Raw genomic sequence first — 24,717 nt, forward strand, 5'->3', positions numbered from 1 at the left:
GAGTGTTCTGGGGAAGGAAAAGAGTCAGGGGCTTATAAAGACAAAAAGCCAAAAAGCCACTAGGTTGTTGAAAGTTGCCTGGCAAGAATTGTGATTGACTGTGACTTGAGTCAGAAAATATTTAAAACAACTTAAAAAAAATCACAAGTTGTTTTAGGGTAGGAGTCTGATAAGTAGATAGACTGTCACCAGTTATTTTAGGGTAAGAGTTCAATAAGTATCTTGAATTTCTGGCAGGTGTTCTGATGACTTCATCAGGTCAGAAGGTCGGATTCCTTCCAGGCTGAGACATGCATAAGTCACACTTCCTTAATGACCTCCCAGCTCCACTTTACAGGGCTTGCTTAGCTATACTGACTCCATTTTGATTTTCTTTCACAACAGCTGAGTTTATTTTGTTATTATTTAACTGTATAGGTCCATTTTATATGCACTTTAGTAGTTGTGATACATTTCACAAGTTGAAAAGTTGAAAACAAATAATAAGGACTTGATCAAGGGTGGTCATAGTGGGCATATAAGGAAGTACATGTGTGATGTGTAATTCATGATCCATTTGGGTAAAATTATAACAAGAGTTAATTTTCAACTAGCAATACTGGTGCAGAGGTTCTCCAAACATGAGCTGTGACATACTGACCTTCCATTCCACTCCTCTTCTGTCCCACCATCTCCATGCCTGTAGTTGATTCCCTAGATACAGATTTGCTCTTTTATGTTTCCAAAAATATTTATGGAAATTAAAGACTTATGCTATGTCTCCTCGTGATATTCTGATTTATAATAAGAAATATATATATTTGGTCATTCAGATGACCAAAAAATATTTCTCATATATATTTGGTCTTTATCCACAGTTCTTGGTGCATAGCTCCCAAGCCCCTTGGAATTTCCTGAGTAATAAGAGCAATGGGAATATCTTTTGCTATAATATTTGGTCTCTTGTCCTCAGTTCCAGAAAATGCTTTCAGAGCCATAAAGTTGAAATGGGTGTCTTGTTGTTCATAACAAGCTCCTTTCTACCACAACTGGTTTTATGTTAATGAGGTGACTTTGGGAAAGTACCTAAGGATGGCAGCTGGTTGCCAGGGGAACCAACTTTCAGTACCACCCCTTGACTTTCAGGGAGGTGAGAGAGGTTGGAGGTTGAATCAATCACCTCCTGGTCAATGAATTAATCAATCATGCTTATGTAATGAAGCCTCCGTGAAAACTCCCAAAAAGAGGGGGTTCAGAGAGCTGCCACGTGCCACCATACCGGGTTCTAAGCTCCAGAAGGACGGAAGCTCCTTGATGCATAGGCCTCGCCCTATGTAACTCTTCATCTGTATCCTTTAATACCCTTTGTAACAAATTAGTCATCTAGAGAGTAAATGGGTTTCCTGAGTTCTGTGAGCCACTCAAGCAAATTAGTAGAACCCAAGGAGAGGGTTGTGCAAACCTCTGACTTATAGCCAGTTGGTCAGAAGTACAAGTAACAACCTGGACTTGCCATTGGCATCCTGAGTTGGAGGGAGTCCTAAGAACCTCCATTTGTAGCCAGTCAGTCAGAAGAACAAGTAACAACCTGGATTGTGAAGCCGGCTGTAGTGGAGAGCAGTTTTGTGAGGCTGAGCTCTTTACATGTGGAATCTGACAATATCTCTGGGTCGATAGTGTCAGAATTGCTGGTATCTGAGAAGTGCTTGCTGGTGTGGGGAAGACCACACACACACACACACACACACACACACATTGAAATTGGGGTCCAGGAACCTAGATTACTCCCTCTCTCCCTTCCTCCCTTTTTATTTCACTTTCTTCATCTGATATTCACTCTAACTAAATGTCAATCTCATGCAAGTTACCAGGAGTCAAAAGTGAATAGCCATGGGTCTAAGCTTCCATTCAAAATCTAGTGGGTGCACTGCTTTTCTATTGCTGATGTAACAAATTACCACAAACTCAGCACCTTGGAACACACAAATGTTTTATCTTACAGTTCTGTAAGTCAGAAGTCCAAAGCAGGTCTCACCAGGCCAAAATGAAGGTGTTGGAGGGCTGCACTCCTCTTTGGAGGCTCTAGTGAAGCATCCATATTCTTGCACATTTAGGCTGCTGGCAGACTTCAGTTTCTTGGGGTTGTAGGACTGAGGCCCTGTTTCCTTGCTGGCTCTTGGCCAGGAGTCATTCTCAGCTTCTAGACCCACCTGCATTCCATGACTTCAAAGTCAGAAATGGCAGTTGAGTCATTCTCACATCTCATCTCTCCTGCCTCTTCTTCCATCATTGAATCTTTCTGACCAAGCTTCCTGCCTTCCTCATCCACTTTGAAGGACTCATATGATTAGATTGGGCCCACCCAGATAATGCAGAAAAATCTCCCCGTCTCAAAGTCCTTAACCTTAATCACATCTGCAAAGTCCCTTTTGCCAAATAAAGTAACATATTCACAGGCTCCAGGGATTAGGGTGTAAACATATTTGGAAGCCATTATTCTGCCTACCACAATGGATGTTTTTGAAATTGTAAAATGAAAAATAAAGGCCACATACTTATTAATGTATAGCCATGGACTGGTGATTAATGAAGCAGCCAGGGTAAGAAACGACGAGAACTATCCTTTGAATGATTATATTTTTCTAAATTTTTCCCCCCCTGGGAAGACAGCAAGATGCAGTAAGTGAGGAACATAGCACAGTGCCTGACACATAACAAGCATTCAACAGATAGGCTATCTCTTGTAACCCAAATGTCCTCAATAATCAATTATCCCACCCTCAGATGCCGTCTCTTTAATACTCAAACAATAATCCAATCCTCCACTTTGCTGGATTAATAGGAAGGACTGTCTTTTGCTATGTTCCCCTTCCCAGGCAATTCAAGAACCACTACATGTTCCACAAATCAGTCCTGGGATTCTTCCTTGCCTCTCCCTCTGCACTGTGACCCAGGGCTGCTCTTCAAGTCACACCACCATAATTTCCCCACTGCTGCAGATGTCTGTCCCAGCTCTTACCTAAGCATTGACCCACACCTTTCCCTTCATTCTCTAAAACTCAGCAAAGCTAGGATACAGGGATGAGAAAATGGATACAATGCAGACAGGGAAACAAACTCGGATATTTGTTATGACTATTCACGGAGTCTACTTCCTGTACCCCTGTACAATGACCCCCCACTGACCATTTCTCTCTGATTGCTCTGCTGCTGGGACCAATGTGGCTGCCACTGACCAGAGTACACTTTGACCGGTTCCTCCATACCTGCTTCAGGTATTCAAGCATTCAGTGTCTGAAGTGTCCTTTCGGGAGATTCAGGCCTTTATCTCAGGAGAGTATAAATGCCCACTGGAGCATCCACCCAGCACAGTACCCTCCTACAAAGGCAACAGCATAGTACCTGGCTTCTCAAGCATCAAGAAAATGCTGGCATTTAAAAATAGTTATTTGTTGTAGCCATCAATATTTCAGAAACATAGGGCTCTAATCTCAAAGCATCTCCTTGTATTAATTTTTATATTTTTTTCATAAAATAATCTCATGTTAATTTTGAAAGAAATTTCCAGTCCCCTAGGCCAACCTCTCACTGTGTATTGGAAAAAATCAGACCCAGAGAGGAGAAATGATGTGCATGTCACATAACTCGTTAGCAACAAATGCACAATAATGAGAGTCAGGTATTCTGACTTCCTGTAGGCTACTTTGAAAGGCTTTTTTTTTTTTTTTCCAATTCATGTTAAAAACAAAAATTTTCAACACCCTTATGTAGTCTTCTTCTGCTTCTAAATATGACTGGAAAATCTATGTCATTTTTTTATACATCTAGGGCTTTTTCGTATTGAAACCAAATCTCCAATGCCATCCCACTAAGAACTTAAATAGAGATGCAAACCTACAGCTGCAAAATGAAAATAAAATACAAATATGATGAGAAAGAAAACTGTGTAGCAAATGTACCTCATTTTCAGTTTTCAAGTTACTGAAAAGAAACAGAATGCTATGACAAAGGGTAGAGATTATGCCTTTTAAAAATAACATCAATCATTTTTTTAACAATAAATGTATTACATACTTATTTTGGAAAGTCCAGAAAAGTATGATAGATTTTTTTCATATTCAAAAAAATTGAGATCATACACTCAAATATCTTTGAAGAGTCTATCAGTCCTTCTAATTTCATCTACCTGTGCTAATAACTGAATATTTTTCACTTGAAAAATATGTGGGATTTCCATTTTTTATCAGAAATTAAATTAGTCCATCTGGCAAGAAATTAATTTCTTTTTTTTTTTTTCTTTTTGGCTTGTGGGATCTTAGTTCCCTGACCAGGGACTGGACCTGGGCCCTCAGCAGTGAGAGTTTGGAGTCCTAAACACTGGACTGCCAGGGAATTCCCTAAATTAATTTCTTATTTAAAAAAAAAAAAATCAAAGTTTGTGGAGCAGTGTTGGAGACAGTGATTTCCAGAAATTTCTAGTGATTCAGTGGTTATTGTAGCCCTTGTCTCTGCCATACCAGCTTCTCACCCTGCTAGTAACCTTTCCAAAAAAGGCAGTGGAGAAAAGCAGTATTTACTCAGACTTTACTTGACCTTGTAATCTCTACTGTCCAGTCAAATACTATTAGCCTCTTCAGCTTCTCCAATAAATACATTTCCTATTAATTGATTTCCTTCTTATATCTCCCTATTCCACCTCCCCCCTCCTTAATTCCATCATACTAAATTGCGGATGGGGAAAGTTTTTATAGCTTACATTATAATATTATATATAAAACCTATCATGTATTCTCTTTTGGGTCAGATTTATTTTCAGTCCACAAGCATATTCAAAGTATGAACTACTTATGTGATATTGCTGGCAGTATTTTAACACTCCTTTTTTCAGAATCAAATATTTGGTTCTTCATTAGTGCTGAATCTACATAAAATTGATGATCCTGGTTGTCTTTGTAATTATTTTGTTTCTAAACCTTGGACTTTATAGAAAGAATTAATTATAACATGTGTCTGTTTTTTAACTGCTAAATTGGATAATGGTTTAATAGCTCAAGGGTATTACTTGTGGGAATTTAAGACTTATAAGATTCACTTCCCCCCCAAGTCTGTTTTTCTGCAGTGATCTATGGCTTTGATTTTAGTAACAAACCCACCAAAATGAGAGTAGGTCATGGACTTTCATTGTGAGCCAGCCTTGCTATCTTAGCCAGAAAGCTAGGTAGAGAGAACATAATTTGGTATGAAAAACTTACCATGTCAAAACAAATTAACAACTTTCTTGATTAAGAAAAGTAAAAAACTGCACCTAATAGGTAGATGAGCTCATATTAAATAGCATATTAAACAAGAATGGTTTTATTTTTATTTGCAAGGTGTTTATACTCTACCAACTAAGCTATACTCTAGTTTAGTTGCTCCGCGGCATGTGGGATCTTCCCAGGCCAGGGATGGATTGAACCCTTGCCCCCTGTGTTGGCAGGTGGATTCTTAACCACTGCACCACCAGGGAATTCTCTCAAGTCTATTTTAAAGTGTCACAAGACAAAGTAATGTGAGGTATTCAAGAAGGCTCTGTGTACCTAATCGGGCAGAGCTTTCTGCAAAATATTTTGGTATTTTATTTATATGTGCTTCATTCAGTGAAAGAAGGGAGAGTGGGAGTTTGCCTGAGAAAAGAGAGAGAAAGGTTTCACATTGGCATTACATCAAGGGAGTTTGACTTGGTCTAACTATCTCTTATTGCACTTTTCACATCTTGAGGCCTGTTTGATGCATACATTTCTTAAAAGTCTAGCCTCATTTAAATAATTTATGTACTTAGAATGCCATTTCTAGCCTTGTTCTTCTGCACACCCCAGAGCTGATCAGAGTGTGGTGATCCCTTTGTTTTCAAAGGAGACTTCATGTTCACATTCTACAGGGGTTAGTAGAGGAAGACAAGAAAATAGTCCCATAATATTTCTGTCAGTTAATGGGAAAAATGTTTCCTCCTGTATATATCATGATAGGTAATTGAATTAGTACACAAGTAGGAAAGGGTTTGCTATTTCATACTCCTATAGTTTTTTCTTAATACCATGAAATTAAAGACATGCCAGCATGGAGCTGTGTATTCCTGATCACTTTCAAATAAGCACTGTAGTATATTATTTCTTTTATGTGCTTTTATAGCACATGCAGTGCAAGATAATTGACTCCATGACAGATGTCTATATTTCAGAGGAAAATTTATTTGCGAAAGAAGAAACATATATTACTGATTTAACATGGGGCTATTCATTATGTGGCCCAGAAGGTGCTTATTGACAACTTGTAAATTGAAATTAATATTTTCTCTTGTCATTCTGAATGTGTATAAGTAAATTTTACAAATTTACTTCAAATTTTACCAATTTGAAGCTTATTCTACTATTTGAATGTAACTTTCTGTTCTCAATAAAAGTTGGGAGCTCTTAGATATTACTTGAAGCGCTGTGTAATGAGGAAGGGTGCACTTTTATTTCTTTTCAGGGAAGTCTACAGGCCAGCACATTCCTCAGATTGCCCAGGATAAGTTCTGTCCACTGGACCCATCTTTACAATGAAATGACTATCAGAAAAGTCTAAAGATAAGGAGTACGAGAAAGAAAGATTCTCCATGGAGCTTCCTTTACTCTGTTACTTGTGCTCAAAATGCCACTCTTTTCCAAGACAAAAACTAGTAGGCAACAGCATCTGAAGACTCTGACACTTTTGTGTGAGGTGGACTGGCTTGGAGAATTGGCAGTGTTAGGTGAACAAGGCTGCTGTGAAGGGAAACTGAGAAAAGGGGAGGTTTATGGATGAATGTCCATCTGCACCTACTTTTAACGCTGCCTGAGACCAATTCTGCTGCCTGTAAATGAACTCTCTCAATTTTTTCTTTCCTTCTTTTTTTTTGCTACCAGAATTTTTCCCAGGGGAAACTGGGCTCTTTATCCCCATCAGCTGACTAGATACTTCTTGCAGTAAGATTCTATCATGAATATAAAATTAAAATAACTAATAGATACAGAGGGATTACCATATTCAGAAAGGATGTAAGTTTAATAAGGTTTCATTTCAGAGACGATTTTTTCTTCTAGCGAGAAGAGAAAGGGAAACTTTATTCAGGCCGGTCTCTTCTAGCCTCTTGAACTTTCAACGGCTTAGCCTTTTGTGCACTAGAGGAAATAAGGGAAGGAAAGGAGATTTTACAATTAAATTGGAAGTAGTCTTTACAAAAGAAAAACTGGGACGCTAAGGACTGGTTTTGTAATGACACTTCCAGAGTGCACAGCCAACCTCAGGTGAGGTGGAGCCCTGAGGCCAGGAGAGAGGAGTCTTCTCCTTACCTGTGAATGCAAAGTGGTCGGGGTGGCTGGCGTCACTAAGTACACGCTCAGCTTGAGCCTTCAGCGGCTGGACTGCACGCAGACTAGAACGCCCTAAGGCTGTAATGTCTGACCTCCAGGCTTGGCGGTGGCTTCCTCAGGCACGCTGGCTGTCAGCGCAGCTGAAGCGGTCGCTGTGCCCACCAGGACCTTGAGGGTGTGAGAGAAGGCTGCCGTCAGGTAACTTTGGATGTGTCATCCCAGCCATTCTCCTACATTTTAAGGTAAAAATGTGGTCACCCACTGAACAGGAAAATTATCTTGACATAAAAATGCACAGAATTTATCTTAAAAATAACAACCACCACAGCCATAGGACTCCTGTCCATCCCCATTTCCTTCCCTTCCCACAAAGAGTGACTTATATTTAAGGGAGGGTCCCAACTGCTTGCTTTAGTTAATAACGCAGGCCAGGGGGGAGGAATAAGTGTCTTATGGGATGTCTAAACAAAAGAACAGCCCAACGAGCTGTAAACTGACCCAGCTCTGTTTCCTTGCATCTTGTCAGCGACCATCATTTACAGGATGGATTTCTCATCACTGGCCAAGAGCTTGACGTCATCAGCCTTCTCTGGAATTTGGGAAGTGGGGCGGGTGAAGGCCTGCTCTGAGTCCTGAAGTTTATCCTTGACTCACCACCGCTCGCTGAGAATTCTTTTGGGAGGCGGTCCAGATTTTGCAATCTATCCACTACAAGCATCGGTGTTTTCCCTATAGAGAAATGGATTTTCTTCCTGGGAGTTCCCCGATGGCTGGAGAGCTTTGCCTCCTTCATGCAGCCAGCCTCTCACCCTCTTAGCTCGTTCTCACTTTCCTTCCTCGCCTTCCACTGGCTTCTACCTCACCTTCTTCGAGATCCCTCCTCCAGGTCTGCTCCTCCTCCATCCCCCAACCCGAGGGCCCCAGAAGGAGAAAGTGCCTGGAAAGACCAGAGCTCACTGCGCTGGGGATCTGTGCCGGGAACCTGGATGGGAGAGGTTGGGGGAAAGGAGGATAGGACTTTGGAAGATGATAAGCGGCTGGTGCTGGGAAGGAAAAGGCGCGGTGAACGCACTCTACAGGTTACCTTCGGGGAGGTAAAGGCACTGGCAAACACCTGCCCTTGAACTAAAGGCGTATCAATTTTTGTGAGGTCAGTAATGCACAGCACCAAGCCACTTGGGTAGAAATCCTTCCGACTGGAACATCCCAGATCCCTGGCTTCCAGTTTTGTCCTGCTTCGGGGTGAGGCGGGGAGGGGGTTGATTTCTGGGTTCCCTGCCTGCAGTTTAGGGGAGAAGCGGTCAGAGTGCGCGCGTTGGGCGCACTGCGGGATGAAAAGGGTTTCGAAAAAAGAGATGTGCAGAGGTGGGAAACCAAGCTAGGAAAGGGGGTTCCCCGCGCCAGGCCTGGGGTGAGGGCACGGAAGCACTGCGAAGACCTGAGCGAGGTGGCCTGAATCCAGCGACCGGGAGGCGTGTGCATGTGAAAGAAATTGCACTTTTTCCACAGGTTCAACGCCGGTGCCCCGTTTGCCGGTTCTGCATACTTTCTTTGCCGGAGTCCCTAACCCTGGGCGGGAACAGGAGGGAGGGGTCCTCGATTCTCTCGGGAAAAGTCCTCCCAGCCCCGCGCTGGGCGGAGGGAGAGTCCGACATTTTCCTCGGCCTCTCTCCGGGCAGCCGGCGTGGCCACCTCGCAGGGCTGCTTTTAGCGACTCGGGACTCGGGCGGAGCAAAAGGAGACTTTCAGGCCGGGCCTTGACCCCCTTCCCCGGGCGAGAGTTCCAGCTCTTGGCCACCTCCTGCCCGCTCGTGAGTCCGAAAACCCAGGACGGCGATCCCCGCAGGGAACCCCCGGGACGCTGCGCGCGACCTGGAGCTGACTCTGCTGGCACCTCGTTCCCAACCCCCGCGGCCCCGGCGCGCGAGGGGGCAGGGGCGGAGCGGAGGCGTCGAGCATGGGGCGGGCTCGGGGGCGGCCGGGAATCGCGGAGCCGCCCCGGGGGAGGGACCGGGAGCTGTCCCCCGGAGCTGAGGGCGAGCGGCGGGCGCGGTTGGGCCCCGCGTGCGCCAGGAGAGAGCTCCAGCCCCCTTCGCGGCCGCCGCGTGCTCGGCCTGTCCCCGCCCAGGGGGCCGGAGCCTCCCAACTAACTCCGCCCGCCGCGCCCGCTGCTCCGCCGTCCGCAGGCTCCCGCTTCCGTCTCGGACTGTGCTCGCCGCCGCGCAGGTTGGTGCCGCCGCCGCCGCCGTCTCCGCTGCCGGCCGGCGGGCAGGGCAAGGGCGGGGGTGGGAGCGCTGAAGGGGGCTCGGGAAGTTGGCAGATGCTGGGCGGGGACGGGAATCCTGCTGTCTCAGCTCCCTCTGCTTCCCCGCGCCCAAGGCGGTCGTTGATTTCCTCCCTGGCTGCTGGGGTCGCGGGGGATCCGGCGGCGCGGCCGGGGAGGGTCTCGGGCACTGAGCCTTCCTCGCACTCCCCGAGCCCCTCTCTGACCACCCCTCAGCACCACCACAGCTGAGGCTAGTTGGTAAGGGGTCACCCTCCCGTCCTCCTCACCTTCGCACTTCTCCTGGCGCCCTCACCCTGTGGGTAAAATTGTTCATTCGGCCTTTCTGCCCCCAACTTGGACAACTCTCCGTGCCGGTGAGAAAGGCTCCCCGGTTCCCAGACCCACCCCCGAGACTAGTTTCGGGTCGCAGCGGGGGCGCCGCGAGGGTAGAGCTGGGCTGGAGCCGAGCAGCGACCCGAGGTGCCTGAGTATCGGCGAGTGCCGGGAAGCGCTGGCAATTCCCTCTCCTCTTCTCTCGAGTCCCGGCCCAGCTCGGCGGTCCTTCCTGCCGTGGAGTATATAATGCGCTGGGTGATCGCAGAGGCGGGATGGAAAGTAACCACCCCTCGGATACTTGGAAAATAGGGATTTAAGCCTGCTTTCAGTCACATTCCTATCTGTGTGGCCTTGGTCGCGACCCTTTGGACACCCTATGTTCTGTTCTGTAAAACGCGGGTCTGCTTTGCCCACCCCTGAGGTCGTTGTGACGATCCAGTGGGATCACTTAGGTGTGTTACTTGATCTTGAGCCACCGGTCTCTGGTCTTATGAAGGTGCCTGATGGCAGGTCCTGTGTTCGTTCTCATCGTCAGAGTTCAGGTCCTTCAGCTGAGATGTAATTAGGTCTCTCTAGGTGATTTGGCCAATAGCTTTGTTAGGGTAAAAACTCGTGTTCCTGTATCTGATAATTAGTGTTCAGAATTGAAATCGTCTCTTCCCCACCCAACGCAATCAATGTACAAAGCTAGGACCTTACATATTTCTGTGGTCATAGGATTTCAAATAGCAGAAGATCGTTACTGGCACAAGTCTTTGGAAATAAGAACCGTGCTTGCTTCAGATGTTTGCCAATCTTTAAAACCTCTTTTCCATCTTAAGTGCAAATTTAAATTTGCTTTTAATTTTAACAGTTCAGGAAGTAGACTTTTATTTTAGTAAAGTAAGTTCAGATATTTAGCTCAAATTACTTGTGCCCTATCATTTGTAAATCTTCAGTTTAAAATCACAGGCACAAGAAGCATTTTTAGCACCACTCTTATCACTTTATGAAGAAAACAAGTAAAAGGCCTAAGAAAGTCAGCTTTAGACTTGAAGTTAAATAGCTATGGCCTGTCTTTCATGAATTCATGATTTAATAGGCATTTCATGAGTTCCTGTATTGTGCAGTGCATTGTGCTATGTGCTTTTAAAGAGAGGTAATAGAATATGTTCCTTGCCCTAGAGGGACTTCCAATTTTACTTAGAGACTAATATTTTTATTTCATATTTTTATATAAACATCATGTATTCTAACAACTACATATGGCAAGTAAAATGATGCCAAGAATACATTACTGAAGGCCCTTTAAGATCATTGTTTGGTGAATATACTTAATAGATTGGAAAAAAATAAGTTTAGATACGCTAGTGTTTTCTGAAATAAAATTTCAAGTGCTTCTACATCATCAAGTGGGAGGCATACTTGGAAATAAAATGAATTCTGTATTTTTAGAATGAAAGCTCAGAAAAGCATCCATGTATGTATGATGTAGTAATCAAATGTTAAAAGCTATAGAAATTTCAATTCTAACTAGTCAATAAGTCAATTTATGGTGTCCATATACAATTTTTTCTCAACTCCTTGAGAAAGGAAATTATGCTATAATGCCTAGAAAAAATACAGAGATGGAATAAGCTGAAACTTGAACACTTGAACACAATGGCCTGGCGGGCCCTGGATTGATTCTGAAAATTTGGCTTAAAAAGTTACAAGATTCTTAGTGAGACTTTTTTTTTAAGAAAATCACTTTAAAAAGTTTGGCTTGGTACAAAGAATGGGCAGGAATCCCACATGGAAAAGATTGACCAGACTAGGTTGTATTTGGTGTGACTTGGTGACATTTCTGATTCTTTTCCTGCTCCTAGGAAGAATTCATCCATCTGCAGGGTATGTGTAGAATTTGATAGGCTTAACATACCACCAATACTTGGGTTTGAGAGCTTGGGTTCAACTAACATAGTGAGGCTAGGCAGGTTTCGGGGCAGCCTGAGGGATATGAAGTTAACTTTACACTTGGCCTTATTGCTCAGTACCTTTGTTTTCCTATTTGTGAAATAAGACGAAAGATTGTGTCACTGCCTTGGAACTGTGTGGTTTGGTGTAATAGTCGTGAATATTGAGCCAGAAAGCTTCTTGTGTGTGTAAGAACTTTCTTTCCCCCTTTAACTCCTTTAGCCAGTAAAAGCTAATTGTGAAAATCACATACAAATAGCTGAAAAGAAGGGCTCTGCATAAAGTTGGTAGTGGTGTCCTGTGCTCTCAAGTCTCGTGAGAGAAGTTTCCATCATTTTATCTCCTACAATTTACTGATGTAGAGAATAAGACCTTCGTCTTATCCAAGGTTGAACAGCTAGTGGCAGGAGTAGAACTATAATTTCAATTGCCTGAAAATAGTTCTCTGGTTTCTCCTTACCTTGTGTGGTCTCTTATCATCCAGGACACATTAAAAATCTCACATTTATAAGTTGTGTATGGTTAAGAATTTTGGCTTTGGGTTCTGATGGGCATGGGTTTGAGTCCTGCCAGGCATTTACTAGTCGTGTAACCCTGGGTAAGTTACTTAACCTCCCGAGTTCTCAGTTTCCTCATCTGCAGAGTGGGAATAAGGGAAGTACTTAGTTCAAAGGACGGTTGTAAGGATTAAATGAACTAATTGATGTGAAGTGCTTAGCACATTGCCTGTTACTTAGTACATACCTGAAACTCAAGTAGTTATTTCAGTTTTCTGAGGGGAGGGGGATGACAATGCAAAGGTCCAATGTTTTAAAATAAATAAGTGCATAAAAATATAAATACAGCACCACTCTCAATATTTTGAATTAGCCATTCCCACTGGCTTTGTTAATTTATTTAACAAGTGTTTATTGAGCTCCTACTATGTTGGGCCTTTTCCTAGGCAGTGGCATACAGTGGGATACAAGATGGTCACAGTCACTCTCATATGGTCTAAAAGTCTGGGGAGGGATATAGATTTGTAAACAGAAAATTATGATCGTATGTGATTTGTGTGTGGAGTAATGCAGAGAACCGCAGAAGGTGGGATGGGATGGTGTCATACTGTGCGTCACATCATCACTGGGGTTGGTGGTAGTCAGGGAAGACTTCCCATGAATACACTAAGACCTGAAGAATGAGTGATAGTTAACAACTGAAGAAGTTGGAGGACTGAAGAGTGTTCCAGACCAAGGGGAACAGAGCATGATGCTTAGAATGGAACTCAGGTAGATAATGTAGAAGAATAAATAAGTGAGAGCTGGAGAGAGAGGTGTGGCAACTGGCGAACCCAGGCTCTGTCTAAAGGGAACAGTAGATACTCAGCTCCAGCCAAGCGTTGTCAGGTTGGGATGCAGGCCAAGTGTTGCCAGATGCCCTGATTTTTTTAAAGAGGAGCTTACAATTCATATTTCATAAATGTGAAGTGGCCCAAATGTTTTTAAAACTGTTGTGTGGGCCAAAAACCAGACGCATTTTGTAGTTGGTATTCAACTCAGGGCCACTACTTTATCACCTGTATTTTAGGAAATGAAAGAAGTTTAGTGTGGCTAAAGGAATGCATCTTAGAAGAAGAGGCAAGGGAAGAGCCCACAGGTAGGGGCAGAGCCACATCATTCAGGGCCTTGTGGCACTTGCCAAGGAGGGTTGGCTTGATCCTAAGAGCAACGGATAACATCAAAGACTGAAACAAGAGTGGCATGCTTAGATTTGTGTTTACAAGGTATTGATACATTCTGGCTACTGTATGGAAAATGCCTGGGAAGAGGCTATAGTGATAACCATTTAGGAAGCTATTGCAATGGTCCTAGCAAGAAATAAATATGTCTAGAAACAGGGTATTCAAGCAGGATGGAGAGAGATGGGTAGATTTCAGACGTGTGTATGAACTTCCACTGTTGGGAGATAACTCTCCATTAGTCACTCATGTTTCTGCACGTCTTGTGAGCAGAGGCACTGACTGTTTTCATTCCAGACTATCTTTTCAAGGACTTTTATATAGCAGATAGCTATGGAAGATAGAGGTAGCCTTTCTCTATGGAGCAAAGGGCAGGTAGGTTTACTGTCCATTGTAAAAGATTTGGTACTCTAAGCTCAGGGGTCCACTTCTCTAATGCAAATCATTTAGTGTGTAGGTATGCTATGCTAATATTCCTGCTACTGCTTTTTCTGTGAGTAATGTAATCCTTTGTCTCTGACCTAGGAATCTCATTCCTTGTGCTGGCGTCCATGAAACTGTGGTGTGCTTATTTGTTAGCACTAGCCACCAGTTTAGCCACTAGCCACATTGTTTAGATTTGTTTCAGTTAATTAAAATAAAAAATGTTACTTCCTCAGTCACACTAGCCACATTTCAAATGCTTAATAGCCACACGTGGCGGGTGGCTACTATAGTGGGTAGAGCAGACACAGAACATTTCCATCATCGCAGAAAGTTCTGTTGGATGTTGTTGGTTTAAAGCTTCAGATTTTTTGTCTTCTTGGATGAGTAGAGGCAGAAGTTGTTGATTATGACAGCATACAAATGATGCTTGTTTTTGTGTTAGGTTCATCGGGGTTCTTTCATACAAAGGAAATATTTCAGTTTGAATAGTTAGTACAGTATTTAGTTCACACCTGCTGGGGAAAAAACAAGTAGAGAATTATCTGCAATGTCAACTTGGAGACTGGGCAGACTGGAGCCATGTGGCAACGTAAGTTCTCCAGATTTATGGTATTCTTCAAAATCATGTGTGACCGTGAGATAGGGATCTGTGCTAAGAGGAGCTTGAACTTCTGAGCACTGTCTTCAGCTTCATCTACTAGCCATGCTTAACATCAAAGGACAAGATTGGCACGTTTGCAGCGAGGTTCCGCAACACAGCCAGTCCAACAGCCAGTCCACAGCAGCCAGCTGTGCTGCCTGCACTCACATAAAGGATGGAGGACAGGAACAAGACTTCCACATGGCCCTTGCTCAGGGAGTTTAAGAGGACGGCCTCAAGAAAAGAAGGAACTGGACTCAAAAGAAAAACCAAAAAACAAACTCCAAACCCAGCAAAACACAGTAGTACCGAAAAGCACAACCTGAAGTGGCACAGCAGAGATGGGGGAGGATGCCAGGAAACAATAAAAGCAGTAGATCCCTGCTTCCCTATCCGTTGCGGGAAGCTCATTTTGAGGAGGGCATGGACCACGAGTACTGGAAAGTGAAAGCACGGTGTTCTTTCTGTCATTCTGTATTTCTGTCAGCCCAGCCAACAGCTGCTGCAGCCACAAAGGACAGTGTTTTACCTGCATTGAGCGTGCAGTTGACTGCTAGTCCTGTCTTTACAACATAAGCAAAACAAAGGACAGCGGTAGAAATGTTAAATAATAAACACAGGGGCCCTTACAGAAGAATCATACTACCACCTGCTATTTCCATGGGTAAAAATGCCTTTTCAAAAATTTCAGATATTACAAATTTCGTTTACCTATGCTGGAAGAAATTTGCTTCAGAATAGTACCTATTTGTAGTGTGGTAAAATTTTACTTATATGAAGACTAATTCATATTTTTAAAAATCTAAGTTTTAAAATATTTTAAAGATTGAACGTATTAAAGTGCTTACATACATAACCCAGAACCTGCTAAGCCTGTTACCTTGTAGAACTGTTTTGAAGAAAGTTTTTATAAAGAGATACGTTAATTTTGAAGTAGAATGATGATTGTTTGCATGTAACTGGAGGCTTCTAGAGTGTTTAAAGAAAACTTATGTGGGTTATACATTTACCTCCTTTTTAAAAAAAATTTATTTATTTATCTTTGGTTGCCTTGGGTCTTTGTTGCTGCGCGTGGGCTTTCTCTAGTCGTGGCGAGGGGGGCTATTCTTCGTTGCGGTGCGCGGGCTTCTCACTGCGGTGGCTTCTCTTGTTACGGAGCACGGGCTCTAGGCGCGTGGGCTTCAGTAGTTGTGGCACGCAGGCTCAGTAGTTTTGGTTCACGGGCGCTAGAGCGCAGGCTCAGTAGTTGTGGCACACGGGCTTAGTTGCTCTGTGGCATGTGGGATCTTCCCAGACCAGGGCTCGAACCTGTGTCCCCTGCATTGGCAGGTGGATTCTTAACCACTGCGCCACCAGGGAAGCCCACGTTTACCTCTTGTTTACGATACTAATTGCATCAACAAACCCTTATTTTCACAGATAATCCTTCTCAAGTTTCAGTAACTTTTGGGAGAGCCAAGGTCGGGTGCTATTAGGGTTTGTACCAACGTAGAGTCCCTTACATAAATGTCTCAGTCAGTGAGGTTTTACTCCATTTAGTGTTTTAATGCTATTATACTTTGCTAAATGTCTTATTTTTTAAATTGTGAATTAAAAATATTTCTGTAGGGATGGAAAAGCTTGGTTGTTCCCCCTACATTCTCCCCTCCTCGTCCCCCTAAACGTGGTAACATCAGTTGTTCAGTGTGCTTTCATTTTTCTCTTTCTGTTTGGTTTGCCATAGTTCCTAACTCGTGCTTCAGGCTTGCATTTCCTTGTGCCTCCCTTCTCTTCATGCAGAGAGCATGAAATTAGAAATAATCATTGTCTGTTGTATTTCTGAAGATCAGAATTTCACCAGTTTCATGCTGTCCCTTCTCAGACCGGGTGTGGTAAATCATCTTTGGAAAACTGGCTCCAGTAAAACTGGAGTATGCAGTTGAAACAAATGCAGGAGACTTGCTGTTTATTGCATGAGTCACTTATGGGTTCAAATGGAAGGAAATGATACCAGATTGCTTTTCATGCACGTCATTATTACATCTTATTTTAAAATAGGCCTGAAATAAGGAAATAAAAATAAACTGATAAGCTCTTTCTTTTCCCCAGAGAATTTAGAATTATATGGGTTCTAGTGTTAGGTGATTAAAACAGTAACAATGAGGGTCACAAATTAGGCCTTGTCCTTTAACCTGTGATTTCCTGTGGTGCTGAGAACTTTTTAGGGTGTATATTTCTCATCTTGCACATGAGTGATTTTAATCAGGAGCAAAGTAGGTTCTTTCTATTATAAGCCATTTCCTCCATGGCCCTTGCCTCACTTAGCTATTACTGTATGCCTAATCGACCACAGTGAAATGTCTTTAAAACATTTTCTAGGGGAGTAAGGACTTTGGGGAGAATTTTTATAAAGGAAAATGCCGAGAAGGAAAGTTTGAATGGTTTCTGTGCATAGTTAAATGTTTCCAGAGAGACTGAAGAGTCAAGGAGTTGCTAGTAGGATATGTTAATGTAACCTTTCACCTAGTTACTGTCATTACCTAAATCATAACTATGTAGTTTTAGCAAATTCTTTGAACTGGTTCTAGTTCCTTAATGAAACAGATTGTCCTGTTCCTGTTCTTTTCCAGTCTACAGTCACTGCCATTTCAAAGTTTGCATTGCCCTAGGCTTTCCCTCTCTCCTGTTTTTAACAGCAGCTTGTCATCCTATTACAGATGTTCACTAATATCTTTGTCTTTGGCTTTACTTCAGTATTTGTGGAAAGTTTTTATATCTGTGTATTTGATATTGACTTCTAGCTTTTTGGTTCCTAATAGGGTACCTTCTTTCACTTATTCAACAAATATTTATTCAGTGCCAAGCCATGTTCTAAGCACTATTCTTGACCCTAGAAATTTGAGAGTGAGCAAAACATTCATGGTCTGTGCTATCATGGAGTGAAGAGTCCAAGATAAAGACAATCATTAATCAGTTTTTTAAAAAGCACAGCAATTAACAATTACATAGTTACAAACAGAGATAAATGCTCTGAATAGAGCAATACTTTTGTGGGCTTGTATAACAGCAACCCAAGGAAGTGACACTTGCTTGATAGCGGAAGCATGAGTAGGAGAATGTGAGAGAGGGTGGGAGGAAGGGCGTTCCCCACAGCAGAGGGAAGTTTGTGCAGAGGCCCTGCAACAGAAGGGAACAGAGTGAGATCAAGTAACTGAGGAGAATTCAGGGGAGAATGGAATGAAATGAGGCTGGACACCTAGGCTGGGGCCAGTCAAGAATTTGTTCTTTATCCTAAGGACCGTGGAGAGTGTTTTAAGTAGGGGCTGGTGACCCCATGAGATTCGTGTGTGGGTAAGATCATCTGTAGGGGAATGAGTTGGAGGGGCCCAGGTTGGCAGTGGGGAGATGTTAGGTGGCTTCTGCATTAATCCAAGTAGAATGACAGGATGTACTAAGCCTGTTGTGTATACTGGAAAGTGGCAGTGAAAATAGATTAAAAAGTGTTTTAGGGGATAACATCAATTATACTTGGGAATAAGATGGGATTATTTTTTATTCATTCAACAGATATTTAGTGAGTTTTAAACTTTATGCCAAACTCTGTGCCAAGCTCTGGGAATACAGCTATGACCAAGATATACAAGATCCCTGCACTCACAGAGTTTACATATTAATGGGAATGACAGCTAATAGGAAATAAAAAATAAATATAATTTCAGATAATAACAAGTCCTATAAAGAAAAACGAAGCTGTACAAGGGAATGGAGAATGACAGAGGAGAGTCCTCATATAGGGTGGTCAAGAAAGACGTTTTTGAAGAGGTGGCATTTCAGCAAAGACCCAAATGAAGTGAGGGAGCTAACCATACAAAAAATCGTCTACCCCGCAGAGGGAACAACAAGTACAAGGTCTTGAGGCTGGAACGGGGACCCCTCACCTTCCAAGAATACCAAGGAGGTCAATATGTGTAGAAATATGGGAGGAGGGAAGAAAGACAGATGTCGAGGATGCCTTGCCAATACTTGAAACTTAAAACATCTAAATAGGCTCATTATATTCTCTTCAGTCATAAGCCACACAATCCCAGGTTGCTTGGCCCCTAACCTGTTTTTAACACTGCTATTGGAACAGCTTCCTCTGCACACCTTGCTAAAAACCTGATGGTGATATTTGCATGTCCATCCTGTCAATCATGACCCTTCAGTCAGCTCCGTGGAAGGGCTGCTCTCCTACTTTAAGCCCACTTCCCATTACAACCCTCTGGACTTCTCAATTAGGCAGTTGAAGGCCCTCCTCCAGTGTTTGTTTAGACCTTCCACATAATTTATTGTTTTTCTCCTTGGTGTTACATTTATTCACCATGGCACCTCTTTCCTTCCTGTTAGTCTGTTTCCATCTCTTCCTTCAAGACCAGGTTCACAAGTGAAGTGTTACCTTTTCTACTAGCTTCTTCTGATTGATTCCACCTTACCTGGATCACTGAGCCCCTCAGCCTACTCAGTCTGTGTGATGTCATTTTTTTCTTCCTTCCTTGTGTCGCTTGAAAATGCACTGCTTAAACGTGCCACCATTGTTCCAGATTAAGATATTTATGATCATATTCTTTCTTCCTAGAAAAAAATTGGCACTACTGCCAGCTCTGCTATGTGTATATGTGACATTGGCCAGAGCATTCACCTGACGGAGATTCAGTTTCCCTGTCCACTCCCCTATTTCTTCCCCAGTGTGGTTGTAAGGAGCAAATGAAGTAAAACATGGAAAATGTGTTTTAAATACATGCAAGACATTTTTTAATATTTTAGATGGGCGTATTTCATATCCTCATCTAAATTGCAGGTTTTTCACACCAGTTCCCACCAGCGTGGAATTATGTGTGCTGCAGGAGTTCTGTGAGGTGTCTCGAGCTTCCAGCCACACTCTGCGAGCTGGGGACAACTCAATCCATGGCATGCGTATTAGTCTCCTAGGGCTGCTGTAACAAAATGCCACAAACTAGGTGGCTTAAACAACAGAAGTTTATTGTCTCATAGCTCTGAGATCAATGTATTGGCAGGGCTGGTTCCTTCTGAGGGCTGTGAGGGAGAATCTGTTTTCGTCCTCTCTCTTGGCTTCTGGTAGCTCCAGGCATTTCTTGGCTTGTAAATGGAACTCTCCCTGTGTCTTCACATTGCCTTTCTTCTGTGTCACTGTGTCCATGTTTCCTGTTTTTATAAGGACACAGTCATTGGATTGTAGGCCACCCTTGTGACCTAATCTTAACTTGATCATCTCCATAGACCGTATTTCCAAATAAGGTCACATTCACAGGTACTAGAAATTAAGACTTTAACTAATCTTTTTACAGAACAGAATTCAACCCATATTAACATGATTCAATACACATACAAGAAAGGGAAATCAGAAACTTGGTGAATTAGCTCTGTATTACTAGAATGACTCACAGAGATGAATTAGGTATGGAAGAGCTAGTTTCCTGTATGATGTAGGGCAAAATAAATGAAATACTTGGTAAAAAATATGTGTGAAATCTGAACATTCATAAATACTTATTTCAGAGTTCTACAAGTCCTGTTAATTTCAAATTGGTTTAAATTAGAGCATAGAGGGCCAGCCAAGAGAAGGAACAAAAGAACCCAGTAACTTTTCTTCCAAATTGTAATAGTACATTCAGTTATTGTACTGATGTGAATGGAAAAAATATGCAGTGCATGTGCTTATTCATGTAATCTTTATGTGAACTTTTTTGTGTGAAAAATTTTATTGCTTCAATTGATTTTTTTTTTTTGGCCCAGCATGCTTCTCTTTGACTTTCTGGAAGGCCACATGTGGTCCTATGACAAAGTGACCCTTCTCTGCTAAACACCCAGAAGGGTCTGTTGTTTTTCTCCTATTCAGTGCCCCAGCCTTGTTGATAAAACTCATTCCTCTCTTAGACTTAAAAATCTCATTGATGTATTTTTTTCTCATCAGTTTTTTTTTGTTACTGTTGTTTTGTTTTGTTATTTTTTGATAGTGCAGGGGAGAGTTTGATGCATTGTTACCAGTTGATGTTGGAGAATACCTAAGTAGTAGAGTTTTATCAGATTTGACATTATGATGTTACATTTTATTTGGTGAACCTGTGTTAATCTTCATATGCTCTCTTATTGTCATTTAGGACAGCCTTTGCTTTAGGGGCATTGAGGAAGGCACCTGAAGCTGGTGTGGTGGTATTTTCCTGTGTACCTGGCTTACCAATTTGAAAGTTTAACCATTTTTTGTTTCCTAACAGTCTGGCACATAGATCACATCTGAGAAGCTTACTGTAGGAAGTCATTCAGACTTAGTGAATAGAAATTGAATACTTGACCTTTACCTAAAAAGTGGCTATTTTTTGTCAACCAGAAGAGCACAGCTCCTATATTCCAAAAAACTACATGATAGAGAAGGTTTTTAATTGTTACACTTCCATTAATTTACTTCATTATTATTGCTGCATTGAGATTTTCCCTAAAGGAAAAATCAGCCATAAATTGTTATTTCTGCTTATAGTTTTTTTGTGAAAAAACAATTTAAAGTCAAAGACAATGAAATCCAGGTTTCAGTGTTATTATAGAAATAAATTTCTTCTTGGTGTCTTATCAAGTAGGTATTACCTGGAGAAAAAAATATTTTGATCTTACTCTTCCAAATCTAACAGGATACCTTCTTTCTGAAACTATAAAAGAGTGAAAGAGTTATATGAAAAGGATAAAATAATGGACAGGAGATTAAATTTATTGCTACTTAATCATCATCATCTGCAAAGTTTGATTCTTCCTTGTTCTTAAGTAAAATTTTTTGGCAAATATTTTCCCTCCAAAACATAAATACCAGAAGGTCAAAATAGTTACTGAAGTGACCAAGAAATGTGTTGAAGAGAGAGTGTATCAGATAGAACATTTCATGGGCTGAGGAGCGAGGCAGTGAGGTGGTGGGGCTGGGTGGGGGAAGGGTTAGGGCAGGACATTTTAAAAAGTGTGTTTATTCCTGGAGTCTGGAAAGACCTTGTTTCTGACCATTTTAAATGTTCTTTTTGCTGTTTTTGGTTTTGCAATCTTCCATTGTTGTTCCAAGTTAAAATATTTATATGTATGTTCTTTCTCCCTGAAACATGAACTTCAGGCCACACCTGGGACCATCTGGTGTTTTGTGTAATCTCAGCATCCGGTGGAGGTGTTGGACCCTGGCGGTGCTTAGCTACTAGGTTCCAGGACAGTCATAACCTCACTGATACCATTTACCCTATTTGGTGAATTCCCTACACATTTTCCTGAGATACGAATATAAAAATATATATATATACTTGAAAACTACAGGGACTTTTTTGAAGTGGTTAAGTGTATGGACTTGAGAGTCAGACAGCCTTGGGGTCAAACCCCAGGTCTGACATTTACCAGCTGTGTGACTTTGGAGAAGTGACTTACCCTCTGTATGCCTCAGTTTCTTCATCTCTGAAACCAAATAATAATAATAATAGTAAACTGGCCCTTACGGTATTTATTATGGGCCAGACACTGTTCTGGTATTAAGTAGTGGGGCAAGGATTTGAATCCACGGACTCTGCCTTAGGGGTCTGTGTCACCTGGGAATAAATGAGATGATCGTGTAGTGCACTTAGAATGGAGTCTGGCACACAGCAAGCACTCAGCCTACTGCTTCTTGCCACCCCTATTACTGCTACACCTGCTGTGATGGCAACGACTGCTATTACTGCTATTAATTTTTTTTCATTGAAGTATAGTTGATTTACAGTGTTGTGTTAGTTTCAGGTGTATAGCAAAGTGTTATATTCTTTTTCAGATTCTTTTCCGTGATAGGTTATTACAAGATATTGAGTACAGTTCCCCCTGCTATTCAGTTGGTCCTTGTTGTTTATTTTATATATAGTAGTATATATCTGTTAATTCCAAACTTCTAATCTCTCCCTCCCCTCGTTTCTGCTTTGGTAACCATAAGTTTGTTTTCTATGTCTGTGAGTCTATTTCTGTTTTATAAATACGTTTATTTGTATCATTTACTGCTATTAATATTGTCCACTCTGATTCATACCTAACCACATTTTAATAGTAGTTAATAATTTTCCCAAATACTCTCTCTGAAAAATGGCATTAGTAGTGTCTCTCTCATGTTTTTTTCCCAGCAATGCACTAACACTTGCATTGATTCTTAAAGGGGTTTCCATTTGTTTTTAAACCTAATATTTTAGCAGGTCCATGTAATAAAGTATTTTGTACAGTGCAACCACTTAAAGGTTGAGGCTATGCAGGTGGAAAAAAAGCTACAGGGCTTTGGTTAAACTTTTTGGGAGTTATAAATTGCTGGTGGCTATTTTAGATTTTCTCCAAAAAAGTTAGGCCCTGTAGCAATTTAAAACCTTTATTTTTCAGTACAGTGTGTGCTTGATTCCAGGGTGTAAGGTTTGAGGGTGGTTGGGAGCCATATCACCTAATAACTATTTTGCCCATTTCTAAAAATTATCATTCTATTATAATACTCATTTAGGATGCCTTTTAAAAATGAAAATAAATCCATTTGCCAGTTGGGAATGAAATTGAAAATCTTTTGTCATTTTTGCTCCATTCTAAGCAGGAGAAACATAGAAGTTAAGAAGAAAACAGTTTTATTTTTCAAAGCATAGCCTTTCTGGGGTTTAGGCTCACCACTGTGTAATGTTAACCAAGTAGTTTTTCATCTATACAGCATACTTGCTGGTGAGGATGTTTCTGGCTCCTTCCCATGAGCACTGTGTACTTAATGCCTAGTGACTTAGTCTAGAATTTTCAACTAAGGAACACAAAGGGAGGAAAGACTGGGGGAGGGACCCTTTAGCATCCTGAGAAGAGGAAATTGATGTTTACACTGCTGTCAGCTAGAATTTTGAAGCCTTTCAAAAAGAAAGTTACACTGTATGCCCCAGATTTTATAGAGGGAAGCCTAACACCAATTGGAAAATAACATTCCGGAAAGTTTTATGACCTGAGTGGCTCAGGTCCCCCTCAGAGGCTGCAGTGCACTAGAAGGTCTGTGGCTGGGTTTAAAAGAAGAAACGTTGATGTGTTCTCATTCTGGTAAACTATGGACAGCAATATCATAATAACTGCTTCCACTTATTGAGGTAGTTTTGTATGGAGGAGAAGAAAACCAGCTTCCTAGTGTTAGACATTACAGGCAAGTCTTGGCTCTGCCTCTTACTAGCTATGTGACCTTGGGCAAATGACTGACTGTCTCAGTGCCTTGGCTTTATCTTCTTTAAAACAAGGGATTTTCATGGAGTGTGGTGGTTCTAATTATTCTTTGAGGTGATGTGTATAAAATGTTATATGCATAAAAAATGCATACAAAATGCCTGCTACATGGTTAACTGCTCAGTAAATATTAGGTATATTTATTATTATACGTTATGTACTTTACCTAGAGTACCTCTGATGCTTTCTATAACCCTGCAGTGTAAACCATTATCCCTGTTTCACAGAAGAGAAAACTGAGGCACAGGGGTGAAGCACTTTGTTTTGAATGTGAAGGCTTGTGAAAATGGTCTTTCTCTTGCCATCCCCCTCATCCTGATGGCTGTGCTCTGCAGTTGCCCATCAACACCAAGTTTATAAGATAGAGCAGAAATAGATTGATTTATTTTTTCTCAAAATTATGTGCCAGGATGCTTATGAAGTTCACGAGATACACACAGTGTCCTCAAGTTTGGAAATATGTAGTTCCTTTTCCAAGGAAAACATCCTCACTTACTTCCAGTTTGACTTAATTATGTTTGTCATAATGTTACATAAATACATTCCAATGCAGAATAAATGTCAGTTTATAGCACTTATGTCGTTATAAAAGAATGCAAATTTATAAATTAAATGCCAACAAAACTATACAACCAATAAAAATTCAAGTAGTTACATTAATTTATGTGACAGATATGTCGTTTTGCTGAAAGTAAACTCAATTTTGGGCTCATCCATACTCTGGATGGATTTTGTTTAATCTGCATCTGCCTTTTGATTTCATGATATTAATGTATTATAAACATTTGAATATCTGTAG

The 24,717-nt window shown here is 41.7% G+C and overlaps 1 protein-coding gene and 1 long non-coding RNA gene across 11 annotated transcripts in view; one reads left to right on the top strand and one right to left on the bottom strand.

Annotated features, from left to right (window-relative positions):
- Window positions 1–7,025: 7,025 nt before the first annotated feature.
- LOC118893485 lies at window positions 7,026–10,444 on the bottom strand. Of its 2 annotated transcripts, XR_005019476.1 has the most exons (4): window positions 9,906–10,444; window positions 7,851–8,081; window positions 7,332–7,613; window positions 7,026–7,160 (listed from the first exon to the last, which is right to left on the bottom strand). It is a non-coding gene; the product is annotated as an uncharacterized LOC118893485 (long non-coding RNA). The 2 variants fall into 2 exon arrangements; XR_005019475.1 differs by lacking the exon at window positions 9,906–10,444 and having other exon boundaries at window positions 7,851–9,162.
- The window catches only part of PAM (peptidylglycine alpha-amidating monooxygenase), a 281,560-nt gene continuing 266,281 nt past the window's right edge, over window positions 9,439–24,717 (top strand). For 8 of the 9 annotated variants that reach the window (XM_036849091.1, XM_036849095.1, XM_036849092.1 and 5 more), the window contains exon 1: window positions 9,439–9,578. The gene's annotated coding sequence lies outside the window, so the exon portion shown is untranslated. The remainder of the gene's footprint in view (window positions 9,579–24,717) is intronic. The other variant, XM_036849093.1, reaches the window with a different exon arrangement.

Source organism: Balaenoptera musculus, chromosome 3 (genome assembly GCF_009873245.2).
Source record: "Balaenoptera musculus isolate JJ_BM4_2016_0621 chromosome 3, mBalMus1.pri.v3, whole genome shotgun sequence".
NCBI lineage: Eukaryota > Metazoa > Chordata > Mammalia > Artiodactyla > Balaenopteridae > Balaenoptera > Balaenoptera musculus.